Consider the following 25,517-nt stretch of genomic DNA (forward strand, 5'->3'; position numbering starts at 1 on the left):
AATGGTACTGATATTTCTATTTCTGGAGCCATAGCCGGCAACAGGATCTATTTCCGATACTTCATTTATTGTCTGTCGAATGTCATTCAACTGTGACCATGATCATAATATTTAGTTGTAAGTACAGGGATGCAATACATATGTGACCAATTTCTTAGGATGTTTGATTCTAAATGTGCGTGCTCAGCATGCAGTACCAGTGACCTGTGCGGGTTCGATTTACGTTTCCCTTTAATGGTAGGAGCTCTCGGAATGGAGAGGCCTGTTGGAGTGTGGGAATGTAGATGAATTAATGTGTTGTCCTCTAGACTATCGAATAGGGAACTAATACTTATTACATGTTGGATAACTTTCATAATCGTGTGGAAATTTGAGAATGAATAAGAAGGTGCATTTGCACTGGACCATTATTCCCTGCCATGTGAACTGTTTGGTTGACTGCTTCTGCACACTTCATGCCTTTATTTAGTTGAGAGAAGATCGATTGTAGGATGTGCATCTAGCATGTGGAAGACAAGTTTGCTGGTTCTCTAGACATGAGAAACATCTTAGTTGACCTTGTAAATTATGGGGATGATTTCGAATCTGTTACATCACCAAGATCAGTATTCGCGGGTGGAAATATCAGTTTTTGTCTGTTTGTTTCTAGTTACTCAGTGGTCTAGAGCATGCTCCACGTAGCTAAAGTTTTGGGTTTGTATAGAAATAATTCCCAGTCTATATCTTCAGAATTATATTGTGTGAGCGATCAGTAGGATACTGCTGTGTGTGAATCATGTGAAATTAGACATGTTCTTGTAATCCCAGAGTCTGGAGATGGGTGTAGAAACGTGAGTAAGCAGGTAGGTCTGGACCAGAAACTGTAATGTGTTTGTATCGAGGGGGGAAATGAGCCAGTCTTTGCACAACAGTTCTGGAGGATATGAATTGCATGTTTACTACATTGACACGGTATGTGGTGATATATTGCTGGTTTGGAGATCGGTTTCACGCTCTAATACTCAAGCTCTTGTCCTCAGTGGGACAGCGGTGTAATTGATTAAGAGTCTTTCCATATTTGATGAGATGTATGGCATTTTACGAGGTTTAGTTGTTGGTGCAATATGGTGATCAGTGTAAAATAGCTTTTTGCTACTGAAGGTCACGTCTGTAGAAAGAAAGAAAAGGCAGAAGGTGCTTCCGTAGGACTGAGGAGCATCATGACATATAGCCGGTGTGAGTGCTGGTGTACCATAATTTTTTTGGGTGCTGTACAGATATAAAAGATAACTACATTGCTTGTGTAAATTATTTATATATTGCACTGTAAAGTTACTGTGGTTTATATTGTGTAAAATGTGTATATATTGCACTGAAAAGTTACTGTGGTTTATGTTGTGGCATGACTAGAGAAAATGACTGTGTCCTATCATGAGGGATGTATACATTCAGTACATCGATAACTGCGAGTGCATGAGAGAGATTTTTTATGTGGAAAATTATGTGCTCTGTAGATACTGAGATTCATTCCAGAAGCATGATCGTGACGAGGAGACATTACCTGTACATCGATTGGTGTCAGACTGTAGCACAGTCATAATATTTAATTGTAGTTACACTGCGGGTTCGGGGGTAAGAATAGGCCCGCGGTATTCCTGCCTGTCGTAAGAGGCGACTAAAAGGAGTCTCAAACGTTTCGGCCTTCTGTGATGGTCCCCTCTTGGGTTTGACCTCCTTTTTTCTTCCAAATTTCCGTCGTCAGTGCGTGCCATTTGGGGAAGGACACCTTACGTGGTGTTTTTGTATTGGTCCATCATGCTCCACCATCTTGCATGTTACCTATTGTCGTGTGGGGGGGACTACGCCCAACATCTTCTGGGTGGTCTCCTTCTCGCCTTGTGCGCACTCTTCTTCTTAGCGCCTACGACAACTGTGGACCCTTTAAACACCTAAAATCCAGCACGGTAGCCAGTCCGTTGTGGTGGGGTCGTCATGTACCCTCTTGGTGGTAGCCCCCTGACCACGCAGGGATCGCACTACAGATGCCTGAGCTGTTTCCTCCCCATGCATGCCAAGGAGTATGTGCCCATCTTGTCTGGGGCACGGGGACTCCGGGCAACGGGATATCGGCCAGGTACCCGTTGCTTTGGCTGGGTGGCGCCCTTGGGGAGAGCCCTCGTTCGGAGTAGGTGGCATCTGGGCGGATGTGGCGCAATGAAGCGCAATAAATCACATCAAGCTGGTGGTCGCACGGCCACCAGCGTCTCTAAGCGAGGTAGAGTCGACTTCGATGCTGCGCAGTATGACCCTCAGACGTTCCCCTCGTTGGCTGCGCCATGGGAGGGACGCCGATCTAGTGCCAAGCGGGAGCCTTACGTGCCACAATACCTTGTCTGCAGCAGGACTGATGGTGACTCCTTTCTTCCGACGAAGCCTATGTTTTTTGTGGAACACCTGGAGGATAAGTTTGGGGAAGTGGCGGGGTTGTCAAAAATGAGGAATGGGTCCATCCTCCTCAAGACGTCCTCCCCAGCCCAGTCACGAGCGTTGCTCTTGTGTGATAAGCTGGGTGACGTCCCTGTTACCGTCACTCCCCACAGTAGCTTAAATATGGTCCAGGGGATTATTTACCATCGTGACCTCTTGTTGCAATCCGATGACGAGCTGAGAGCCGACTTGGAACGACGTGGTGTGCATTTTGTCCGTCGTGTCCATCGAGGACCCAAGACAAACAGGGTGGCTACCGGTGCCTTTATCTTGGCCTTCGAGGGTGATGTCTTGCCCGAGAAGGTCAAGGTAATGGTTTACCGTTGCGACGTGAAGCCATACGTCCCTCCCCCGATGCGGTGCTTCCAGTGCTGGAAGTTTGGGCATATGTCCTCCCGTTGCCCATCCAGCGCTACATGTCGAGATTGCGGACGCCCGTCTCATCCCGATTCTCCATGTGCGCCCCCGCCTGTATGTGTCAACTGTGGGGAGCACCACTCTCCATGCTCGCCGGATTGCCCCGTTCTTCATAAGGAGCGGAAGATCATGGAATTTAAGACCCTGGACCGGCTTACTTATCGAGAGGCTAAACAGAAATATGAAAGGTTGTATCCTGCTTCCCTTCGAACATCTTATGCTGCAGCCGCGTTATCGTCGCCCGCACGAGCGACGGTTGTCGCTTCATCTGTGCCGCCTTCAGTGGGCCCTCGGGGCCATGTATCCCTGTCTGCCCCCCTCGTGCCTGGGGGCAAGCCTTCCTCTCTTGCCCCCTTAGCAGTTGGGGGCAAACCCTCTTCTGTCGCTCCCCCCAAGCTTACTTCGGGAGTGACATCTGCTCCACAACCGGGAGGCTCGATTCCTCCCCCTCCTTCTCCGGCGGCGTTGCCTCCGCCGGTTCCTCTCTCACGGAAGGGGTCCCTCGGGGCTCTCCCTTCCTCCATTTCTTCTCCTTCCCAGCCAGATGTCAGCCAGTGGCTGAAGGTTCCGCCACCTGCTGGTCGTAGGGCTTCTGCGTCGTCGTCAGCCTCTGACGCTCCTTCAGAGAAGCTCTCCCAGCCCTCTCACCCTAAGGGCAGACGCGAGAAGAAGGAACGGAATGTGTCCAAGAAGAAGGACGTTCCGGCGGTTTCAGCACCGCCTGCTGTACATAGTCCTGGCTCCGGGGATGAGGTGGAGATCCTCGCCTCTGCCGCGGATCTCGCCCTCACGGAACCCTTGGGGGCCTCTCCTATGGACTCCGCTGACTCTCCCCCAGTGGCGGCGGTTGGCTCTGAAGCGCTGTCTGCCTCTTAGTCGCATTCACGCCCTCCCAGTCCCTTCCTGCTTCCATTCTCCAATGGAACTGCGGCGGTTATTTCCGCCACCTGCCAGAGCTCCGGATGCTTCTGAGTGATTCCCCTGTTCTCTGCATTGCTCTGCAGGAAACTTGGTTTCCTGCACTGCGGACCCCCGCCCTTCGCGGTTATCGGGGATACTATAAGAACCGTGCTGCCTGTCAACGAGCGTCAGGTGGGGTTTGCCTCTTTGTTCACCACTCTGTCTGTAGCTCGCCAGTACCCCTTCAGACGCCTTTAGAGGCAGTTGCTGCCAGGGTTGAGCTCTCGCCGGCTATTACTGTTTGCTCTGTTTACATTCCTCCGGATGGGGAGCTCCCCCGCCATGTCTTGGCTGCGCTGCTGGCTCAACTGCCGCCACCATTGCTGCTTCTGGGCGATTTCAACGCCCACAATCCTCTATGGGGTGGGACTGTCTCCGATGATCGCGGTCGGGCCGTGGAGCATGTGTTGGCTCAGCTCGACCTTAGCCTCTTGAACACTGGTGCTCCCACGCATTTCAGTGTGGCCCATGGCTCGTTCTCGGCCATCGATCTCTCTATTTGCAGCCCTGGACTTGTCCCATCCCTCCACTGGAGGGTGCATCCTGACCTGTGTGGCAGTGACCATTTTCCCATCTGTTTGTCACTGCCACAGTGTCATTCTTCTGGGCGCTTGCCCCGCTGGGCTCTCCACAGGGCTGACTGGCCAGCTTTTACTTCCGCTGTAACCATTGCGTCTCCCCCACAGGGTGACATTGACGAGGTGGTCCGTGTTTTCACCACGTCCATCATTTCGGCGGCCGAGGCTGCTATCCCCCGTTCCTCTGGCCTCCCTCGGCGGAAGGCTGTCCCCTGGTGGTCGCCGGAGATTGCTGAGGCTATTCGCGACCGTAGGCGGGCTCTCCAGCGTCATAGGCGGCACCCGTCTCTGGAGACCCTCATCGCCTTTAAGAGGCTCCGTGCCTTCGCCCGTCGTCTTATTGCACGGCGTAAGCAGGAGTGCTGGGAGAGGTACGTCTCCTCCCTGGGCTCCCGTGTCTCGTCCTCGCACGTGTGGTCCCGGATCCGGCGGATTTATGGCTCCCAGACCCCTATGGGTGTCCCTGGGCTCTCGTTGGACGGCGCTGTCTGCACGGACGCTGCCGCCATTGCTGAACGGCTAGCCGCGCACTTTGCTCAGAGCTCTGCGACTGCATCCTATCCCCCCGCCTTTCGCTCTCTAAAGGAGCGAGCCGAGCGGACGCAGTTCTCATTCCACACGCGTCGTTCTGAAACATACAATGCACCTTTCAGCGAGAGGGAATTCCTCGCCGCCCTCGCCGATTGCCCTGATACAGCACCAGGCCCAGACTGCATCCACGCGCAGATGCTGAGGCATCTCTCCAGGGACTGCCAGAGACACATTCTCGCGATATTTAATCGCATTTGGAGCGAAGGCGTGTTCCCGTCGCAATGGCGGGAGGGCGTTATTGTCCCCATCTTGAAACCCGGTGCGGACCCACTGGCGGTGGACAGCTATCGTCCCATTACCCTCACCAACGTTTTGTGCAAATTGCTCGAACGTATGGTGGGGCGGCGTTTGTGTTGGGTCCTAGAGTCGCGCGGTCTCCTCGCTCCATCCCAGGGTGGCTTCCGTCGGGGCCGGTCTGCAGTGGACAATTTGGTGCGGCTGGAATCTGCTGTCCGTACGGCTTTTGCCCGACGTCAGCATCTTGTTGCTGTATTTTTCGATCTGCGGAAGGCGTATGACACCACATGGAGGCATCACATCCTCGCCACGTTGCATGGGTGGGGTCTTCGTGGTCGGCTCCCGGCTTTTCTTCAAAACTTTTTATTGCGCCGCTCTTTCCGGGTGCAAGTCGGTGCCACCTCTAGTTCCTCTTATATACAGGAAAATGGGGTCCCGCAGGGCTCGGTGTTGAGCGTCTCCTTATTTTTAGTGGCCATTAATGGTCTGACAGCAGCAGTGGGGTCGTCGGTGTCTCCTTCTTTGTATGCCGACGACTTCTGCATCTCATTTAGCTCCACGACTACGGGAGTCGCCGAACACAGGCTGCAAGTCGCCGTTCGCAAGGCAGCATCATGGGCACTGACTCATAGCTTTCAGTTCTCTGCTGCCAAGACTCGAGTAATGCACTTCTGCAGGCGTCGGACGGTCCACCCTCATCCTGCACTTTACCTCGACGGCCACCTGCTTGACGTGGTGGACACTTGCCGCTTCTTGGGACTCGTGTTTGATGCCCGGCTCACATGGGTTCCTCATGTTACTCAGCTGAAGCAAAAATGCTGGCGGCACCTCAACGCCCTCCGCTGCCTTAGCCACACGTCTTGGGGTGCAGATCGCCGCACGCTGCTGCGGTTGTACAGAGCCCTTGTGCAGTCCCGGCTTGATTATGGGAGCCTGGCCTATGGGTCTGCGTCCCCCTCAGTGTTGAAGTTGTTAGACCCCATACACCACTGTGGGGTTAGGCTTGCCACTGGCGCTTTTCGCACCAGCCCCGTGGATAGTCTACTGGTGGAGGCCGGGGTTCCCCCACTGCGGATTCGCCGCCATCGTCTGCTTGTCGACTATGCTGTCCACGTTCATTGCTCGCCAGATCATCCCAATCGTCGCCTGCTTTTCCCTGCTATGGTCCTCCATCTGCCCGAACGGCGCCCTAGGTCTGGGCTTTCCATAGCTGTCCGTGTCCAGTCCCTGCTGTCAGAACTGGGGTCATTCCCTCTTCTGCCTCCCTTCCGGGTCCATACACCTACGCCTCCCTGGTGTTTGTCCCGGCCGTCCGTCCGTCTGGACTTGGCACAGGGACCCAAGGACTCGGTTCCGCCTGTGGCCCTCCGTCGCCGTTTTCTTGCTCTCCTCGCCTCATTTTCGGACTGTGAGACTGTCTACACTGATGGTTCCCTGGTTGATGGTCGCACTGCCTACGCCTTTGCTCACTCTGACCATGTTGAGCAACGCTGCTTGCCGGCTGGCTGCAGTATTTTTACTGCAGAGCTGGTGGCCATCTTGCGCGCTCTTGAGCACATGCGTTTCTGCTCAGGTAGGTCCGTTGTCATCTGCAGTGACTCCCTGAGCAGCCTTCAGGCCATCGACCGCTGCTATCCCTCCTCTCCTCTGGTGTCCTCCATTCAGGAGGCTGTTTCCGCCATTGCCCATTCTGGTGGTTCAGTGGTCCTGGTTTGGACGCCCGGTCATGTTGGCATCCCAGGGAACGAACGTGTAGACAGGCTGGCCAAAGGGGCGATAGACGCCCCAGTTTTGGAGATCGGCCTTACGGCTCGCGACCAGCAGCTGGTGTTGCGCCGTAAGGTACTTGGGATGTGGGCTGCTGAGTGGCGTGGCATGACAGCCCCGAATAAACTGCGGGCTGTCAAGGAGACGACCGATGTGTGGCGTTCCTCCCTGCGGGCTTCTCGCAGGGACTCGGTAGTCCTGTGTCGGCTGCGCATCGGCCATACGTACCTGACGCACGGCCATCTCTTGCGTCAGGAGGATCCCCCCTTGTGTCAGTGTGGGTCCCGGCTGACGGTCGGCCACATTTTGCTGGAGTGTCCTCGACTGCGCACACTCCGGCAATCTTTTAATCTCCCGGGCACTTTGGCTTTGGTTTTATCTGACGATGCCTCCATGGCTGATGACGTTTTAAATTTTATCCGTGGTAGTCCTTTTTATGGTTCGATTTAGGGAGGTCCTGCGCCTTTCCCTTTCTGTGTCTTTTGTCCTCGTGTCTGTTGCTGTTCTGGTAGGCCGTGAGATGGTTGACTCTTTCCCTTTTTTGATCTCGTGGTCAGTCAACCAGTCTCCGGCCCTCTTCCTTTCTTCTGTTTCTTTCTGTCTGGTGTTCCTCTGTCCTGTTCTTGTCTGTAGTGTTCGTTGCTGCATTTGTGTTCTTTTAGCGCCTGGGGGGACGTCTCCTCCCCTTTGGTTTTTATCTGCTCTGTAGATTTCCGGCTCGCCTGATTTTGGAATGGGGGACTGATGACCTTCGCTGTTTAGTCCCCCTTAAACATCCAACAACCACCACCACCACCACTGGTAAATATGTTCCTGGCTTCCAATATTCTTGTGAGTCTCATATGTATTTGATTATCTGTAGACAACTTTGCAGGCTTAACTGTCAATGCAATTTAGCGATCTGTGCAAAATAATTTTACTACTTCAAGTCTCATCTGCAGAAAGAGAAAAATTTGGATGGTGCTTTCACACCAGCGGCATCAGTAATTCGGAGGGTAAGTTCGATAAGAGCCAATCATAATGCTCAATTCATTCACAAGACATTCTTTGTTCTGGGATATAGGAGTCTCTACATAGCGGTGAGAACATTGCTGTATGTTGAGAGCAAGAACGGAAAGACATGATGGGTTATACATTATTTTCATAAGCAGGTTCTGTCAGGGCAAGAATTTCCATGCATGCGAGCTGATACATCATGAAAACTCCTACAAAATGGTATGTTAAGTATTTCTGGGATACTATGCAATTTACTTGAGTTCAACTCCGTTCTTATTTAGGTAGTCATGTGGCTTCAGTATAACATTGAGAGCATTGATAGATGCACTTGTAGCTATGTGTGGCAATGCATCAACCACACGTCACACATGGTCAATTAGAATCGCTAGGGAGAAAGCAGCTTGTGCTGCTCTGTCATCAACAGTAAAGACACGTGCGGCCTGGAGGTGTCTCACATATGGGATACGCGTGAGCGCGCCTTGGTATTCACTGATGTAAGTATAACACTGACTGTATACCCGAAAATCCCGAAAATCGAGGCAATTCTCACCTGCAGCCAGCGGCGGCTCATGGCTGTGATGGTGTGCACACCCCTGGAGCATCTGCCCTCCAGGCCAGTTGCGTCAGCAATGGTGCCTAGGTGAACACATATTTTGAGAGGAATTTCTCAGGTATCAAGTATGAAAGGGATGTTGCCACCTCATGTGTGTGGCCATCTGTGCGTGGTTTGACAGCTGATGGCTGCATCACTTCACTGGGGCTGGCTGTAGCCTCCTGTATAGTCTAGTGGATAGGGGGTGATGGAGGGTGTTTGCGCTCATTGAATGCGTGTTGCATTATTTTGTGAGTAGGTCAGAAGGCTATGCTATGCATTATTTGGACGATTTCATGTCTGCACATCAGTGTACTGCATTATTTAGGAGTCTGCATGTCTGTACCGAAATTATTTCGTTAAATTAGGAGTTGTTCATGTCTGGAGAGCGTTATTTAGAAGTAGTTTACAGGTCTGTAGACTGTGTATTGTGACCCCAAGCATGTGTTTTGTATCAGTGTGATAAATATACTCAATCCCTAAATAAAATGTTTCAAAATAAATAGAGTACACTCCTTCCTTACTCTCCCCAGCAGCCCAGTGTAGGCTGAGTCATTTTGGCGCCATTTTCCCCCTCCAGACCATCATCTTGGATTATGTCACAGGAGGGATGACAGCACCCTGTGGTGGCAGTACTGTGTACTAGATCAGTTGGACTCTAAATCTTGTGGTGGAGAGACTACCTGCAAAATAAAGACACATGTCAAGCACAGGCAGAGTCCTTTTCCTGTCATTTTCCCCCACCCCAGAGTGCCATCTTGGGTACCGTCACGGAATAGACCACAGTGCCCTCTGGTGGTAGTACTGTGTACTAGTTCAGTTGGACTCTAGATCTTTTGGTGGAGACACTGTCTGTTGCCATTTTCCCCTGCCATCTTGGATTACATCACAGATGAGAGTGCCCTCTGCTGGTGATAGTGTGTACTAGGTCACTTGGGGTCTGGACCTCGTGTTGAACACACTGGATGGCTGTACTGCATGAAATTGTTCAAATAAAGACTGGTGCATTCAAAATAATAAAGACTTATGTCCAGCACTGGTCGAGTCCTTTTCCCACGAATCCCCAGGAGGAGCTGGCAGTTGGGTGACTTAGGTTAATGGAGGTAGTCCAAGTCTCCCTTCTTTTGCACCGTTTTCTTAGCCTGGTAGAGATACGCGAATTGACCTTTCTTTATCACCAAAATTTCAACTTGGCATCAGTTCCTAGGAAGAGGAAGCGGTCGGATGACTTAGGTTAGTGGAGGTAGCCCAAGTGACCTATTTTCCCGCGATTTTCTTAGGTTAGTAGAGATAAATGTGGTGTGATGCATTATCCTGTTGGAATTTGAACTTCCCGCCATTATTCTGGGGGAGGGACAGGGGGGTAGGTTAGTGGAGGTTGTCTAATTGCCTCATCTTCCCGCCAAAATTCAAACTTCCCACCAAAATCCACCATCTTTGAATGACGTCACAGCCGCCATCTTGGATGACGTCATGCACTGTTGCCAAATCTACACACCGCTATCCTGGATGACGTCATCGCCACCATCTTGGATTCATGTGGCAACAATGGAGAGTGGGACCATACCCCCCTTGCCCCAATACTCCCGTCCCTGTCCCCTGTTGTTGACATCCCCCAATGCCTTGTGCACTTGCATCTGTGAAGAGTTGGAAAGGTGCCATGAAGTCAGGATGCGCCAAACAAATACTGTCATGAAATGCAATCTTAACCTTCTCGAACCCATTTTCCTCCTTGTTTCACGAGCTCTTTGCCCTCCTTCAATAATGCACGTAGAGGACTCAACATTTGCGAGAAGTTGACAATGTGGCCCCTGTAAAATAAAATCACCCGCAATAATTGTCTTACTTCTCGCACGCGAGAGAGCCGTTTCATTTTCGTGATTTCCTCCAATTTGCACTTTTCCGGACAGATATCTTCCGGCGAGATTTCGAACCCGAGATATACCACCCTGTTTGTGCACAGGTTCGCTTTGTTAGGCCTGAGGGTCACTCCAAATCTCTGGAGTATCGCCAGCAGCTGCTTTATGTGCGACATGTGTTCTTCAAAGAATGCAGACGCGACAATTATGTCGCCGATTTAGGTAACACAAAATTCCCTCGTCTCTGGAGTGATTATACCATTCAGAGCCCTCAAAAATGCTGAACTTCATCAGCCCGAATGGTACACGTACTGTTCCCCTTCGGATAAGAAGGTAGTGTGTTTTCGGCAGGATGGATCGAGCTCAACTTGATTGAAACCGGCTGTAATGTCAAAGGTTGACAGCCAAATTTTTCCAGAGGACTGAGTATGTCCTGGGTAGGTTCTGTCCTTGTTCCAGCTGCCTCAATATGATCATTTAACACCCTCGCGTCGAAGCAACAACGTACTGTCCCATCTTTCTTAGGCATAATCGCGAGCGGATTCACATATTGCGACGCGGCCCGCGATATGACTCCGGTTGCCTCCATCGCCTGTATCGCTTCCCTAGTAGGTTTTCAGTCCTTCCAGACCACTGGGTACGTTTTCCCTGTCGCGGCCGGTCACACGTTACTCTGAACTTATAGATCGCTCCCCGAAATCTTCCCGGTAGGAACGAGAATGTATCCCTGTATTCCATGATTGTTTTCTCCACCTCCTGTCTCTGCTGCAGGTTCAACCATGGGTTAGCTTGAATTCTCTTTCTAAGTTTTCCCGCCGGATCAACCTCTGCGTTACCAACGCACGCTTCTGGCTGATCGTCTGTGCACAGGGCGCCATCGACAATGTGCCCTGTTTCTGAGTGAGACGTGATCAATTTATCTCGCCACTTCGACGCGTGAAAACACCTGGAGTATTCCGAAAACCGCCTTACTTTAGCAAGTTTTGCGGCTGTCGAGGGAACAACATCGCCTTCTACTGCTGGAGAGTGGGCATGAGTACTTCTGTGGTGCACTTCACAGTGCTCCTCGTCCACTCGGCACTCGCTTTCACATTCTGCACTCCACATGAGCGTCTCTGTTGCTGTGAGGGCTTCACCTTCAACCTTTTTCATTTTCTCGGCGCTCTCATCGTCACGGCATTTGACTGTGGTCTCGCTCTGCATATTATCATGTTCCTGTTTTAGCGTGTCATCAGTAATTGCATGGACTGCTTGGGGTATCACAGGAGCGTACTCATTTACGGCCTCTGGCCCTTCAAACCCCAGTAGTATATGTGCAATGGTTTCTAACCCATGACCAGTCTTATCATGTCTGTCAGATTCACTTCCATCGGCTGTGTTCGTGGAATTATCATCACGACTTGCGGACGGCAAACTGATTTCATCTGGAACCCCTGTTCCCCAGTGGCCCGTCTATGAAAATTTTCTCGTTCTCCCTACATTTTACTAAATTAACTGTGCCTTTTGTGCCATCTGCACCCCATGCGATCGGATCTTCGAACAAATTGACCACGGCTTTAGTGGTCCAATCCATGCCCACCGCTCTACTCGAGGGTATGTCATTCCCAGTTATAAAATCGATCGACAACCCACAGATGAGAATTGCATTCACCTGGAAGGTATTTCTTCCGTCGCTTAACGACACAAAGAACTGTTTCTCTACTTTCTTTCTTTTCGCCCCAAAAGAGGGAATCAGTTAGATTCCTTTTACGGTTATTTCAGCTATTTTACTACCACTTTCTTCCAGTTTTGAGTAAAAAGACGTTGAAAGTGCTGTCACTTCCGACCCAGAATCGAGACTCCTTCCACAGTTATTTCAATGAGAGGACACCGATTGTGTGCTTTTTCCGGCAACTTTGGGTCATCACAGTACTAGTCAATGCCGTCTTGCGCTTATGATTACCAGTACTGCACGTTGTGTATGTGATCGCCCTTCACTACCGTGGCGTCCCCTGCAATATCTCATTTTCTCTGATCACCCATTTGTGTGATCTCACTCTCCTCTGCCTGAGGTGGGGTCAGAGGTGGTGAACCTGCATTATTCTTACGGTCTCTCCCATAATGCGACGCTTGCACGCCATTTACGTAGCGTCTTTGGTTTGGCACTTCGTTCCTGCCTTGTTCTCCATGGTGTGGACCATGACGCCTATCTCGCTCTCGCCTGTTCCCCTCCTCTCTCCTTCGTCCGCTACTGCGCCAATTCTGTCTGTCATTGCGGGGCACAAACCCTTGCTGCGCCCCATTTTCTGTCCTAATTGCGTATCCATTTGCTGTCCTTTGCTTCTCCTGCTCTTCTGTTTCGTCCAAGGACCTTAAAATATCGAGGAACTGTTCTCTCGACAGTGCCCCGACGAGTGCACGTTGTACATGAGCAGGAAAATGTGAGCGCATCGCGCTTCACCATTCCTCATCTGACATTTTGTCATCCTAGTATCCCGCCAGAACGAAAAAGTGAGGCCGGCCGCTGTGGCCGAGCGGTTCTGGGCGCTTCAGTCTGGAACCGCGCGACCGCTACGGTCACAGTTTCGAATCCTGCCTCGGGCAGGGATGTGTGTGATGTCCTTAGGTTAGTTAGTGGTTCTAAGTTCTAGGAGACTGATGACCTCAGATGTTAAGTCCCATAGTGCTCAGAGCCTTTTTTTTTAAGTGAGCAGCGTAGGTTGCCATGGATTGGCTTGACTGTGGCGCATACTGTCCCCGATATGTACTCATCTTTGTCCTCGCCTATGCGGCCAGGTTCCAGTACGCTGCCAGAAACTTAGTGCAGAAATCATTGTAACTACTGTTCACGCAAATTGTAACGTGAAACCGGGCAGGCTCCTCCTGATCAAGCGTCTGGAATGCAACGAGTAAAGCGATACAGTCCACCGCTCCTTTCTCACGCGTCTAAATTCTTTAGGTATGTCTTCGCGTGGGTGGTGCGCGTTCGGTCGAACTTGGGCAGTGGTATGTCCACCCTCATGCATCGGTAGTGCGGCCTGCAAATTCTTTTGCGAGGCCTGTGTTGCAAGGATATTGCCTTGCGGCATTGCAGACACTTCTTGCTCGAGGACTGACACTCGTGTTCGTGTTTCCTTCCTCATTTATGCGCACACAGACATCCGTCATCTTTGCGTTTATCCGCGTTTCTAAGTTGTCAGCCTTCGTTCCACACTCTTTACTCACCTAGTCCAGGATGTTGGTGGCCTCCCTCCGTATATTTTCGGTTTCAGTCTCCAATTTGTGCCTAACTTCAGTGATCTGCCGATCAAGCATTTGATTGCAAAGTTTTAGATCAGTTTCCAATCTTTCAAACCGTGTTTCACTCTCTTCCCTTATGGCTGTTAACTGTGATGTGCGGTTTTCTAATATCGTGAGAATTCGATCTGATGGGCTCTGACTTTGCGTATCCCCCATAAAAGTGCCTTGTGTTTCCTCGCACACCCCCAAACTTTCCTCAAATGGCTTGATTGTTTCCATATTTATCATTGTCCCAGATCTCAGTTGAATAGAGAAACTAAACTAAAAACTAAAAGCACTCCACAAAACGAACAGAGACAGTACAATGCTGATGACGATGCTGGTAACAGCGAACAGAACAGTGGAAGTCGTGGAACAAAACATTCACAACAACAAACTACAGATTCTAAAACTACATCAAAAAATACGAGGAGGCTGTGGGAACTGGCTACACTAGCTACCGCTATTTCTACTTTATATGTTCATTTGCAACGCACTTAGCACACACAGACACACCATCAGTGCGCCTCACATCTCACACAAAGAGGTTAACTTATGCTAATAATGGAATGGGGATTCTCCTTGAGTCGTGTCTCGAAACTTAGAAGGTCTCAGACTAACAACAACGTGAGGATGAAGTCAAATCGAAGCCCCACGCTGGGCGCCAAAAATGTAGTGAAGCGTGAATTCTTCTATCTGCTGTCTGACATAAAATGACGAGCAGATGACTGATGAGATTGCCACACATTTGGCGCCAAAAATGTCGTGAACTGTGAATTCTTCTCTCTGCTGCCGGACATGAAATGACGAACAGATGACTGATGAGATTGCTTCACGTTAGAAGCCAACAATTAATTGAGGTCAATAATTAAATGTCATCAAACATAAAGGGTACAAAATTAAGGGGTTCATGTATGAACGTCTAAGGTTGCTTATATGATCAAAACATAAAAGAAATGTATTTATTTTCGTGCTGTTTACACAAACCAAAACAAAATTATAAATCTCAGGGCCGATGTATCTCCCTCAAGTTTATTGGATTCTTACCGTCCGGCGTATACGTCGTTAAAGCGTCACTGATCGAATAACTCTCGAACTCTGAAAAGGCGAGGGAACACTTTTCCCACGCGTGTTCTTGTGTTTTGGCCCCCGTTAAGTGTGACCGCGCTCGTGTTAGAACAGTTAACACTGGCGCCACTTAGCGAGGTAGGCACAAAGTGTCCGCACTCACGGTCGCCGAGCTGTTTAGCCACATGTACTGCACAGACCGCTCCTTCTTGGTGTGGCTTCTCAAGTCGAAATATCCATCAGCTTTTCTGCCGTTTCACTAAAATGAGTCCCAGGTACCAGGTACACAATGTGACTACATATTTGAAGTTCCCAGGCAGCATCGAAAAATAGTTAATCTAGAGTAATGAAGTTTCTGGAATATACGTGTCTAGATAACATATTTAGGTGATTAACATTCTGAGACCTCAGGTTAACGCAAGCGCGAGATAAGTCATTTCAAATGTGAAATGCTGGTATATTAATAACCGGTGTAACCACCAGAATGTTGAATACAAGCATACAAACCTGCATGTACGAGGGGCGTTTGTAAAGTCCGAGCGATGGCACCACCGTATCGAGATCATGTTTAGTTAGTAGTATCTTTGGAAAGAACGCACACCAACTTTCAGCCATATTGGTCTATTTCTTTGTGTTTGGCATTCGTAGGAATCAAGGAAGTCGAGTGATTGTCAAAAAATAGACGAAGAAGAATTTAATGTGGTGATTAAACACTACTTAATGAAAGGCAAAACGCCTCAGGAGACTAAAGAGAAGCTTGCTAAATATTACAGTGGCTCTGCACCTTCGATTAGAACAGTTTATAAGTGGTTTCAAAATTTTCGGAGTGTTCATATGGGTACAAGTGATGCTGAACGTTCTGGATGCCCTGTGGAGGTTACGACTCCAGAAATCATTGATAAAATCCATGATATGGTGATGGATAACAGAAGCGTTAAGGTGTGTGAGATTGATAGTGCTGTGGGTAATATCGAATGAACGGGTACATAATATTTTGCATAAACATTTGGACATGAGAAAGCTATCCACAAGATGGGTTCCGCGATTGCTCACCCTTGACCAAAAATGGAATCGTGTGAAGTGTTGCAAGGATGGTTTGCAGCTGTTCAGGAAAAATCCGCAGGACTTTAAGCGTCGTTTCGCTCTTGTGGATGAAACACAGATACATTACTATATTCCTGAGACCAAACAAAAATCTAAACAATGGGTTACCAAGGGAGAATCTGCACCAAAAATGGCTAAGACCATTCCTTCGGCCAGAAGGGTTAAGGCGACTGTCTTTTGGGATTCGCAAGGGATAATCCTCATCGACTATCTGAAAAAGGGTAAAACTATTACAGGTGCATATTATTCATCGTTATTGGACCTTCTGAAAACCGAGCTGCAAGAAAAAACCCCGCGATTGGACCGCAAAAAAGTCCTTTTCCATCATGACAATGCACCAGCACACACCTCAGCAGTTGTGGTCGCAAAATTAATGGAAATAGGATTTCAACTCGTTTCACATCCCCCCTATTCTCCAAACATGGCACCCTCGGACGACTACTTGTTCCCCAATTTGAAGAAATGACTGGTAGGACAAAGATTTTATTCAAACGAGGAGGTGATTGCAGCAACTAATAGCTATTTTGTAGACTTGGACAATTCCCATTATTCGGAAGGGATCAACAAATTAGAACAGCGTTGGACGAAGTGTATAACTCTGAAAGGAGACTATGTCGAAAAACAAAAAAGTTTACCCCGAACACCTAAGTAGTTTTTATTTTTGTACGGACTTTTCAAACGCTCCTCGTATTGTGTTGTACAGATGCCGGATGTCAGTTTGTGGGATGGAGTTCCACGCCTGTTGCACTTGGTCGGTTAATACAGGGACCGTTTATGCTGTCTGTGCTGCAGTCATGGACTGTGCGGCTGGTCCCAGAGGAGGTTTGAGTCCTCCCTCGGGCATGGGTGTGTGTGTTTGTCCTTGGGATAATTTAGGTTAAGTAGTGTGTAAGCTTAGGGACTGATGACCTTAGCAGTTAAGTTCCATAAGATTTCACACATTTTTTTGCTGTCTGTGGCTGACACTGGATTTGTCGTCTGATGATGTCCCATATGACTCGTCTGGACACATCGAGAAGGCCAAGGCAATATTTCGACACTCTTTTTGAGCATGTTGGGTCATAACAGCGGTTTGTGGACGAGCGTTATCCTGCTGTTCATGAATGTCACCCCAACAGATCGAGTCAGCAAACTAATGTATAATTTTCCAGTCAGGGTGCGTGGGATAACCAAGCTAGTACTCCTGCTGTCATACGAAATCGCACCCTAGGCAATAACTCCAGCTGTATGTCCAGTGTGTCTAGCGCGCAGACAGATTGCAGGTCCTCAACTGGCGTCCTCCTAATCAATACATGGCCTTCACTGACACTGTAGCACAAAAAGATTTCATCAGAAAACCCACAGCAGAACTCCACTGTCGTCCAAAGAGCTCTCGCTTCACACCACTGAAGTCGCAAAAGGTGGTAGTTTGGGGCCACTGGGATTCACCCTAAAGGGCGCCAGGCTCGGACCTGTCCTTGAAGCAACTGATTTGTAACAATGCGTTGTGTAACTGTGGTGCCAACTGCTGCTGCAGATGCAGTACGATGCATCATTGCCATATGCAGAACGCGATGGTCTTCCATCTCGATAGTGCTACGTGGCCATCCGGAACCCGGTCTTCTTGCGGTAGTACATTCTCGTGACCACCGCTGCCAGCAGTCATGTACAGTGGCTACATTCCTACCAAGTGTTTCTGCAATATCGCAGAAGGAACATCCAGCTTCTCGTAGTCCTGTTACACTACCTCGTTCAAACCCAGTGTGCTAATGGCGTCTTTGTAGCCTGAAAGGCATTCTTGACTATCATCAACCGCCAGGTCCAATCTCAAAGGTAGCTAACGCTCACGATAGTTGCAGCGTGTATTTAAAGCAAATCTGATTTGCATCCTCACAGTGGTGCTACTAGCTGCACCATTTTTCGACTGGCGAGAAATCGGAATAGACATCATCTTCCAGGTGTAGAAACACACTTACCAATTTTCATTTATATCGCACAACTCCTTCTTGGTGTTGCGACTTTCTTTCCATCAGTGTAGATGGATAATAAACTGAGGTAGCACGAGCGTACGGATAAGTTAAGCAGAAAGCTCAGTTCTGGCTGATTTTCACTCAGAACTTCTCTCATTGTGTTCATCTGCAGACCAGCATTATTAGTAGGGGAGAGTGTTGTACACTGGAACATTTTTAGACTTTCGCCTCTAGCCAGCCCCTGCAACCAGGGCCATTGTTAGTGGTTTTGCCGCCCTAGACGAGACTTGAAATATAGCGCTTCCTCGTTTTTATACAGTAGGTTTCCCTGGTATCCTTCCTCACTACCACCACCAACATCCAACGGCACAACAATGCAGATCTCCTATTACACTTTTAACCAGTAAACTAAGTTGACCAGACGTCCTCATTTTCTGGGGACAGTGCTCAATTTTCATACTTTGTCCTCAGTTCCTTTAAGACTAACTGAGGACAACAAATGTCCTCACCTTATTATTTCTTGTCCTTAATTTTTGAAATTTTCCAAAATAACTGAAATATAAAAAATGTGCTGACATTTTAGATTAGACCTCAACTGAATATATGAGTGCAACCAAATTTGGCTTAAATTACTTATTTTAATGCACGAAATTGGACTAATAAAGGTGTGGAACTATTCTCTAGTGCGAATGAATGCTTCCTTGAATTTATAAATTATGTTATACTGATGGGGGGAGACATGCCGAAGCATCAAACTAGGTCATATGGATATTCGTCGTGTTGTACCGTTTCTGTTTTAATTGAAATATGTTTAGAATGAAGAAGAAATCTCATCTTTCTAAGCATCCACTTTCTTGCGATTGAATAAATAAATAACGCCGTGTTTACATTTTCTCTTGAAAGTTCTACAACTTTTATTAGCCGCCCCAGTGGCGCAGCGATCTTAGAGATTGGCTTCTGATCATTCGTGCAAGATGCGTCCGTGTTCGAATCACAGTGAGTCATGGATGTTGTGTTTGTCTAAAGGCACTTGCTCTTGCCCCTCCCTGGAGACGATGGCCCTAAATAAGGGACAGGCGACTGCTTATAGCCCACTGATTTGTTTACGGTGGTCGTTAAACCCTAAGTAAAGAGAAAAACAAGTTCTATCAGTTACATTTTTTCATTACACTGTTTCTTCAAGCATAGTTACTGAACTTGAAATATTCCTTCTTCTGTACAGTAAATTTTTGGCTTCAGATTTTATCTTGTACAGAATCACAATGACATTTCATTTCGAAATAAAATGGTTCAAATGGCTCTGAGCACTATGGGACTTAACATCTGAGGTCATCAGTCCCCTTGAACTTAGAACGACTTAAACCTAACTAACCTACGGATATTGCACACGTCCATGCCCGAGGCGGGATTCGAACCTGCGACGGTAGCGGTCGCGCGGTTCCAGACTGAAGCGCCTAGGACCGCTCGGCCACCCCGGCCGGCTACGAAATAAAATTGTAGCTTTGTTCTTATGTGATCCCCCCTTTGTGTAACATTTAAAATTTATCGCAAGTAACATTCTGAATGATGGTACTTCATTCTTATTTTACACTTATTTCACATGAAAAATATCACTCACATTCATCATACGTTCACTGGACAAACACGACAAGTTCATAAATTCTTTGCTCGGCAAGCCTGCATATGTGCCCCGTTCCAGAGCTGGACAGAGATGAATCAAGATCACATTTGTTTCTGATTCGTACTCAGTAGCCGCTGCTTTAGTTTTGAAGTAGGTAGGCCGGCCGCTGGTGGCCGAGCGGTTCTGGCGCTACAGTCTAGAACCGCGCGACCGCTACGGTCGCAGGTTCGAATCCTGCCTCGGGCATGGATGTGTGTGTTGTCCTTAGGTTAGTTAGGTTTAAGTAGTTCTAAGTTCTAGGGGACTTATGACCTCAGCAGTTGAGTCCCATAGTGCTCAGAGCCATTTGAACCAATTTTTGAAGTAGGTAGATGAACGTGTTTACATTCGTCAAAATAAGTAAAGACTTATTCAGTAACTATTTTGTATGCCGCTGCAACAATTCGTTGTTTCAATGTTTCCTCTTTTTCATTTTTTTCTCCTCATTTGCTCAAGATTTTCGCTATTTGATTTTAAATTAATTGTTTTCGCCCTTTGCCGCCACTAAAATTTTACCACTCCAGGCTGCCGTCTTGTGTTGCCTGATGGTAGACACGGCACTGCCTATAATATAAATTCAGTATATGTTATTTTTCCACTTTAAAATGGTATCATTCACTTTTTGCGTGCTGCAGTCTTTTTCTGAAATTGCATTAATTATTCCGGAAAAGTGAGGTTTTCTCAAATGTGAAAAACTGTTCGAAGGTAGAACATGGTCATTTACTTAGAAACAAAATAATATTCCACTCAAATTTTAAAACGTTGAAATCGAGAAAATCTTGTCAATATTGTAATTAATAGACTATTTGTTATATTATTACTTTGCTACGCAAGTGAAATCAAGGACTGCTCGCTCCGTAGTATCGCTAAACAGGGACGATAGTGTCACAGATATTATAAGCGAGTTGGGGTGTCAATAGTTTAAAAAATTCCGGATAAGTGCGAGTAGGTCTCGCGCACCGAGGGCTCCGTACAAACTTAATTACGTTTACAGATAGTCCATTCATCCCTGGAATCGAGAATCTCAACTATTTTTGAAACTTCCTGGCAGATTAAAACTGTGTGCCCAACCGAGACTCGAACTCCGGACCTTTGCCTTTGGCGGGCAAGTGCTCTACCATCTGAGCTACCGAAGCACGACTCAGGCCCGGTCCTCACAGCTTTACTTCTGCCAGTATCTCGTCTCCTACCTTCCAAACTTCACAGAAGCTCTCCTGCGAACCTTGCAGAACTAGCACTCCTGAAAGAAAGGATACTGCGGAGACATGGCTTAGCCACAGCCTGGGGGATGTTTCCAGAATAAGATTTTCACTCTGCAGCGGAGTGTGAGGACCGGGCGTGAGTCGTGCTTCGGTAGCTCAGATGGTATAGCACTTGCCCGCGAAAGGCAAAGGTCCCGAGTTCGACCCTCGGTTTTATCGCGCTTTCTTCACACTAATGGCGTCACGGTGGACAACGATGTTTCATGAACTGCTGACGGTGGGGAACGCCGTACCGCCGTCCTTCGTCACGGGAATTATTATACCCATCCACAAACCGACACCAGGTGTGACGACAGCACATTACCGTCCCCTGACTCTGCTTAACGCAGACTGTAAAATTTTTAGACGCCTACTGGCAACGCGATGCCGTAACGTCCTGCCTAGCATTCTATCCCCGAAACAGACAACTCCAGGCGGCTCAGTTAATATACAAACGGCCACAGGAGAATATCGCGATTTAATTGCACTGGCAGCGGCGTGCAGACTCCGCGCCGCAGTGGTTGCCATTGATTTTGACAGCGCATTCGAAAAAGTGCGGCATCTTTTTCTGTTCTCAGTGATGAACCGCATGGGTTTTCCACCCGCCTTTACCGACGTGATCCGGCGCCTGTACGGCACCGCCGAATCGCTGATTCAGGTTAATGGCCGTGTGGCGGGACCAGAGGCGATCCGGCGTTCCGTACGGCAAGGCTGCCCACTTTCGACCCTACTCTATGCGATAAGCCTGGAGCCACTCATCGGGAGTCTGACGAGCCACCTTTCTGGTCTCACTTTGCGACAGTACAGTTTTCGATGTCGTGCGTATGCGGACGACCTCCTCCTCTTGATCCGCTCACGGAGTGAAACACACACGGTACTTGATTTAATATCAACGTACGGCACTGCAGTGGCCTCTCACAGGACGACTTAGCACCTCTCCCGCGTGTACAGAAAATACGATACCTTGGTATCATTTTTACCTCCACCGTGCGCCGCTCCGCTGCCATCAATTTTCGGCGTGCACTCCCAAACTATCCGCACGACGGTGCGACAAAATCTTCTCCGACGACTCGATTCTTTACAACGTGTCCAATACCTGAATCAACATGTGGCGTCCAGAATGGTCCACATTGCACAGGTTCTCCCGCTGCTATCAACTATTGGACGCAGCCTCCAGGCTGCCTTCGGATACTTCCTTACGGCCGGTACGCTCTTTAAGGTCCGCTATGACACGCTCGCCCTTCCCCCGCGAGTGGGGGGCCTCGGCCTTGTCAATGTGCGACTCCGCACGGCGTCCTTGCACATGTCCACCATGCACAAGCAGTGGCACGGGGGCAGCTCCCTTACGCGCAGCTTGCTGGAAATTCTTGTGCCCGCGATCATAACACCACCAGTACCAGTCGGACACATCAAGCACCACCTGACGCACATTTCTGATTTCATCATCGACTTCAGTTATGCTCACACACACTTACCGACCACGCGTTCTCCTCGACCTAAAGATTTTTATACCCCACTCCTCCGTTCCATATCCAGCAACAACATCGAACTGAGACATCCGTCCACGCAGTGGCCCACGGTTTGGCGTCACATCCACCAGCCTTTTCTTCCCTCCAACGTCCGGGCAACATGGTACCAAGTCGCAAATGAAAAATTCGCCACAAATCATCGTATTCGCGCCATCGGACTGAAGGACTCTCCACTTTGTTCCATTTGCCACCTCGTGGATGACGATGTCCATCAACTGACTTGTGCTGCCACCAGCGACGTCTGGAATCTTGCCCGACAATTCGTTGCCTGTTACCTCCGCGTTCCGCCGGACTCGATTGACCCATGGACTTTTATCCATCCTGAGAATACTTATTTCCCCGCCACCAAAAATCATGCGATTGTATGGGTCAAGGGATGGACGATCACCTACATGTATAATGGTGGCGACAAATCACGCCTTGATTTCTGGCAGTACTTACAAACCGCCCACAGTGAAGTCGAACACCGACCGCGCTACCGCGCCTTCTTCGCCAATTACCTACATGCGATCTTTACGTCACCCCCGCTCAGTTGGATGGTGCCACACGCCGACAGCACTCACCCCCCCCCCCTCCCCCCCTGCTGACATCTGTGACCCCTCGCGCTACTTTCTACATTGTAACCCACAGTGGAGTAGGCGCATGGACACGCGCCTCCTTTCTTTTTTGCACTATACCAGAAAACACTGGTTTTCCCCTCACTCCACTGTATATTGCTTCACACCTCTTAGCTTACATCAGTATTATTATTCTTTTTTTCCCTACACCTTGTTCATAAAAAAAATTGCTCGCCTTGTACGAGTATAATGTCTTGTGTTATTTTCGCCGGAAGGATGGCATTTCTGTTGTATTTAAGTTTGTACCAATAAAGATCTTTTGTTCATTTACCCTGTTCCTGGTGAAAAAAAAAATAATAAAAATAATAAAATAAATCAAAAAGCTACTTTGAGGGAGTGATTCAGGGACGGGAGGGGGGAGTCATCGCGGCCAGGCCTCGGGTTCCGACCCATGCCCGCCTTGTCTCCACTTTCTCATAACTGAACACTCTTTAAAAAAAATAATAAAAAATAAAAAAACAACAAATATATAAAAAACAATAAAAAACAGAAAAAGATGGATAGAGCATCTGCCATGTAAGCAGGAGATCCCGGGTTCGAGTCCCGGTCTTGGCACTCATTTTCATCTGTTTCCGTTGACGTATGTTTCATTCTAACAAGCTGCATGGTCACCGATGTTATCTGTTCTTTCGGACATGTCCGGAAGAACAGATACCATCTTACTATATATAGTTATGGCTCACCGGCCACTTGACCATCTTCTTCTTCTGTGCGAATGCACAAACAGTGCCCGAACTCTTATGGGAATCGGCAACGCGCCGCGAGTAATGAGTGTAATGGGCGGCGGCACTACGAATGTAGTAGGGACAATACGTTGAGAATGTGGGTTTCGCGGGAGGCGTGTCAGAGATAAATCCCTGCAGCCGTACTATGTTCTCGGTGGCTCAGATGGATAGAGCGTCTGCCATGTAAGCAGGAGATCCCGCGTTCGAATCCCGGTCGGGGCACAAATCTTCATCTTTCCCCGTTGACGTATGTCAACGCCTGTAAGCAGCTAAGAAAGAAAGAACAGATACCATCTTAGTATATATAATGTAAGCTTTCCCACACTGAGACGGAATTTTGTACACACCGGGTTTCCTAAGTCCCAAATCATCTTTCACAGAGCTGAGCAGTGCCTAATCCTAGAAGGTGGACGGAACACACTCTTAATGTTAAAATTCCTTAAAATTCGTCCAGTCGTAAACGATAAGCCTCCAGCATAAGGAAGAAAGGCCACCGATCTATGTTCCTCTTCATACACCTCCGGAGATGGTCCAGACTCCATAGCCCGACGAATCTGCTTCTCGGAGTATCCATTTTCCTTAAAAACAGCCATCAAATGCTCAAGTACTTGGGTTAAGCTGTCCGCGCCGGTATTGGCATATGCTCTCCGTACCAAAGTCCTAAGGACGCCACTGCGTTGGTGTGGTGGATGACAACTCTTAGGATGCAGACACCAATCTGTGTGCGTCGGCTTTCGGTGAACACTGTGTCCCAAAGTACCATCTGTTTTTTTATAAACCATAACGTCTAAAAATGGAAGAATCCCATCATTTTCAACCTCCATAGTAAATTTGATACGGGGATGAAGGCAGTTGAAGTGGTCCATAAATCTGTTAAGTGCATCACGACCATGTGGCCAGACGAAAAAGAAATTAGGCAATAAATCGTTTTCTTAGAGATTCAAATGGTTCAAATGGCTCTGAGCACTATGGGACTCAACTACTGAGGTCATCAGTCCCCTAGAACTTAGATATACTTAAACCTAACTAACCTAAGGACATCACACACATCCATGCCCGAGGCAGGATTCGAACCTGCGAGCGTAGCGGTCACGCGGTTCCAAACTGACGCGCTTAGAACCGCACGGGCACACCGGCCGGCGTTTTCTTAGAGACAATTCACTGTTTTCGAACACAGAATATGTTCAAAGCCCCTACTGCAAATCGAAGTTGATGATATGGGTCTGTAATTAGGCGGATTACTCCTGTTTCCTTTCTCGAGTGTTGGTGTCACTTGTGCAACTTTCCAGTCTTAGGTACAGATATTTCGATGAGCAAGCGGTTGTATATCATCGTTAGATATGGAGCTATTGTATCAGATTACTCTGAAAGGAAAATGACTGGCATGCAGTCTGGATCGGAAGCCTTGCATTTATTAAGTGATTCAAGCTACTTCACTACACCGAGGATATCTACTTCTAAGTTACTCATGTTGGCACTTCTTCTAGATTAGAATTCTGGAATATTTACTTCGTCCTCTTTGGTGAACGAGTTTCCGAAAACCGTGTTTAGTAGTCTGCTTTAATGTCACTGTCATCAGTGACATAACCGCTGGTGTACTTTATACATGACCAGAGTCTCTTTGGGTTTTCTGCCAGATTTCGAGACAGTTTCGTTGCGGAAACTACTAAGAGCATCTCGCACTGAAGTTCGCGCTAAATTTCGAGTATATGTAAAATTTCACCGGTCTTGGGGATTTTGGATTCTTTTAAATTTGGCATGCTTTTTTCGTTGCTTCTGCAAGAGTTTTCTAACCCGTTTAGTGTACCAGGGGGGGGGGGGGGGTCGAATCAGTACCATCGTTTATTAATTTATGTGGTACATATCTCTCAATTGCCATCGATACAATTTCTTTGAATTCAAA

Source organism: Schistocerca piceifrons, chromosome 2 (genome assembly GCF_021461385.2).
Source record: "Schistocerca piceifrons isolate TAMUIC-IGC-003096 chromosome 2, iqSchPice1.1, whole genome shotgun sequence".
In the NCBI taxonomy this organism is placed as follows: domain Eukaryota; kingdom Metazoa; phylum Arthropoda; class Insecta; order Orthoptera; family Acrididae; genus Schistocerca; species Schistocerca piceifrons.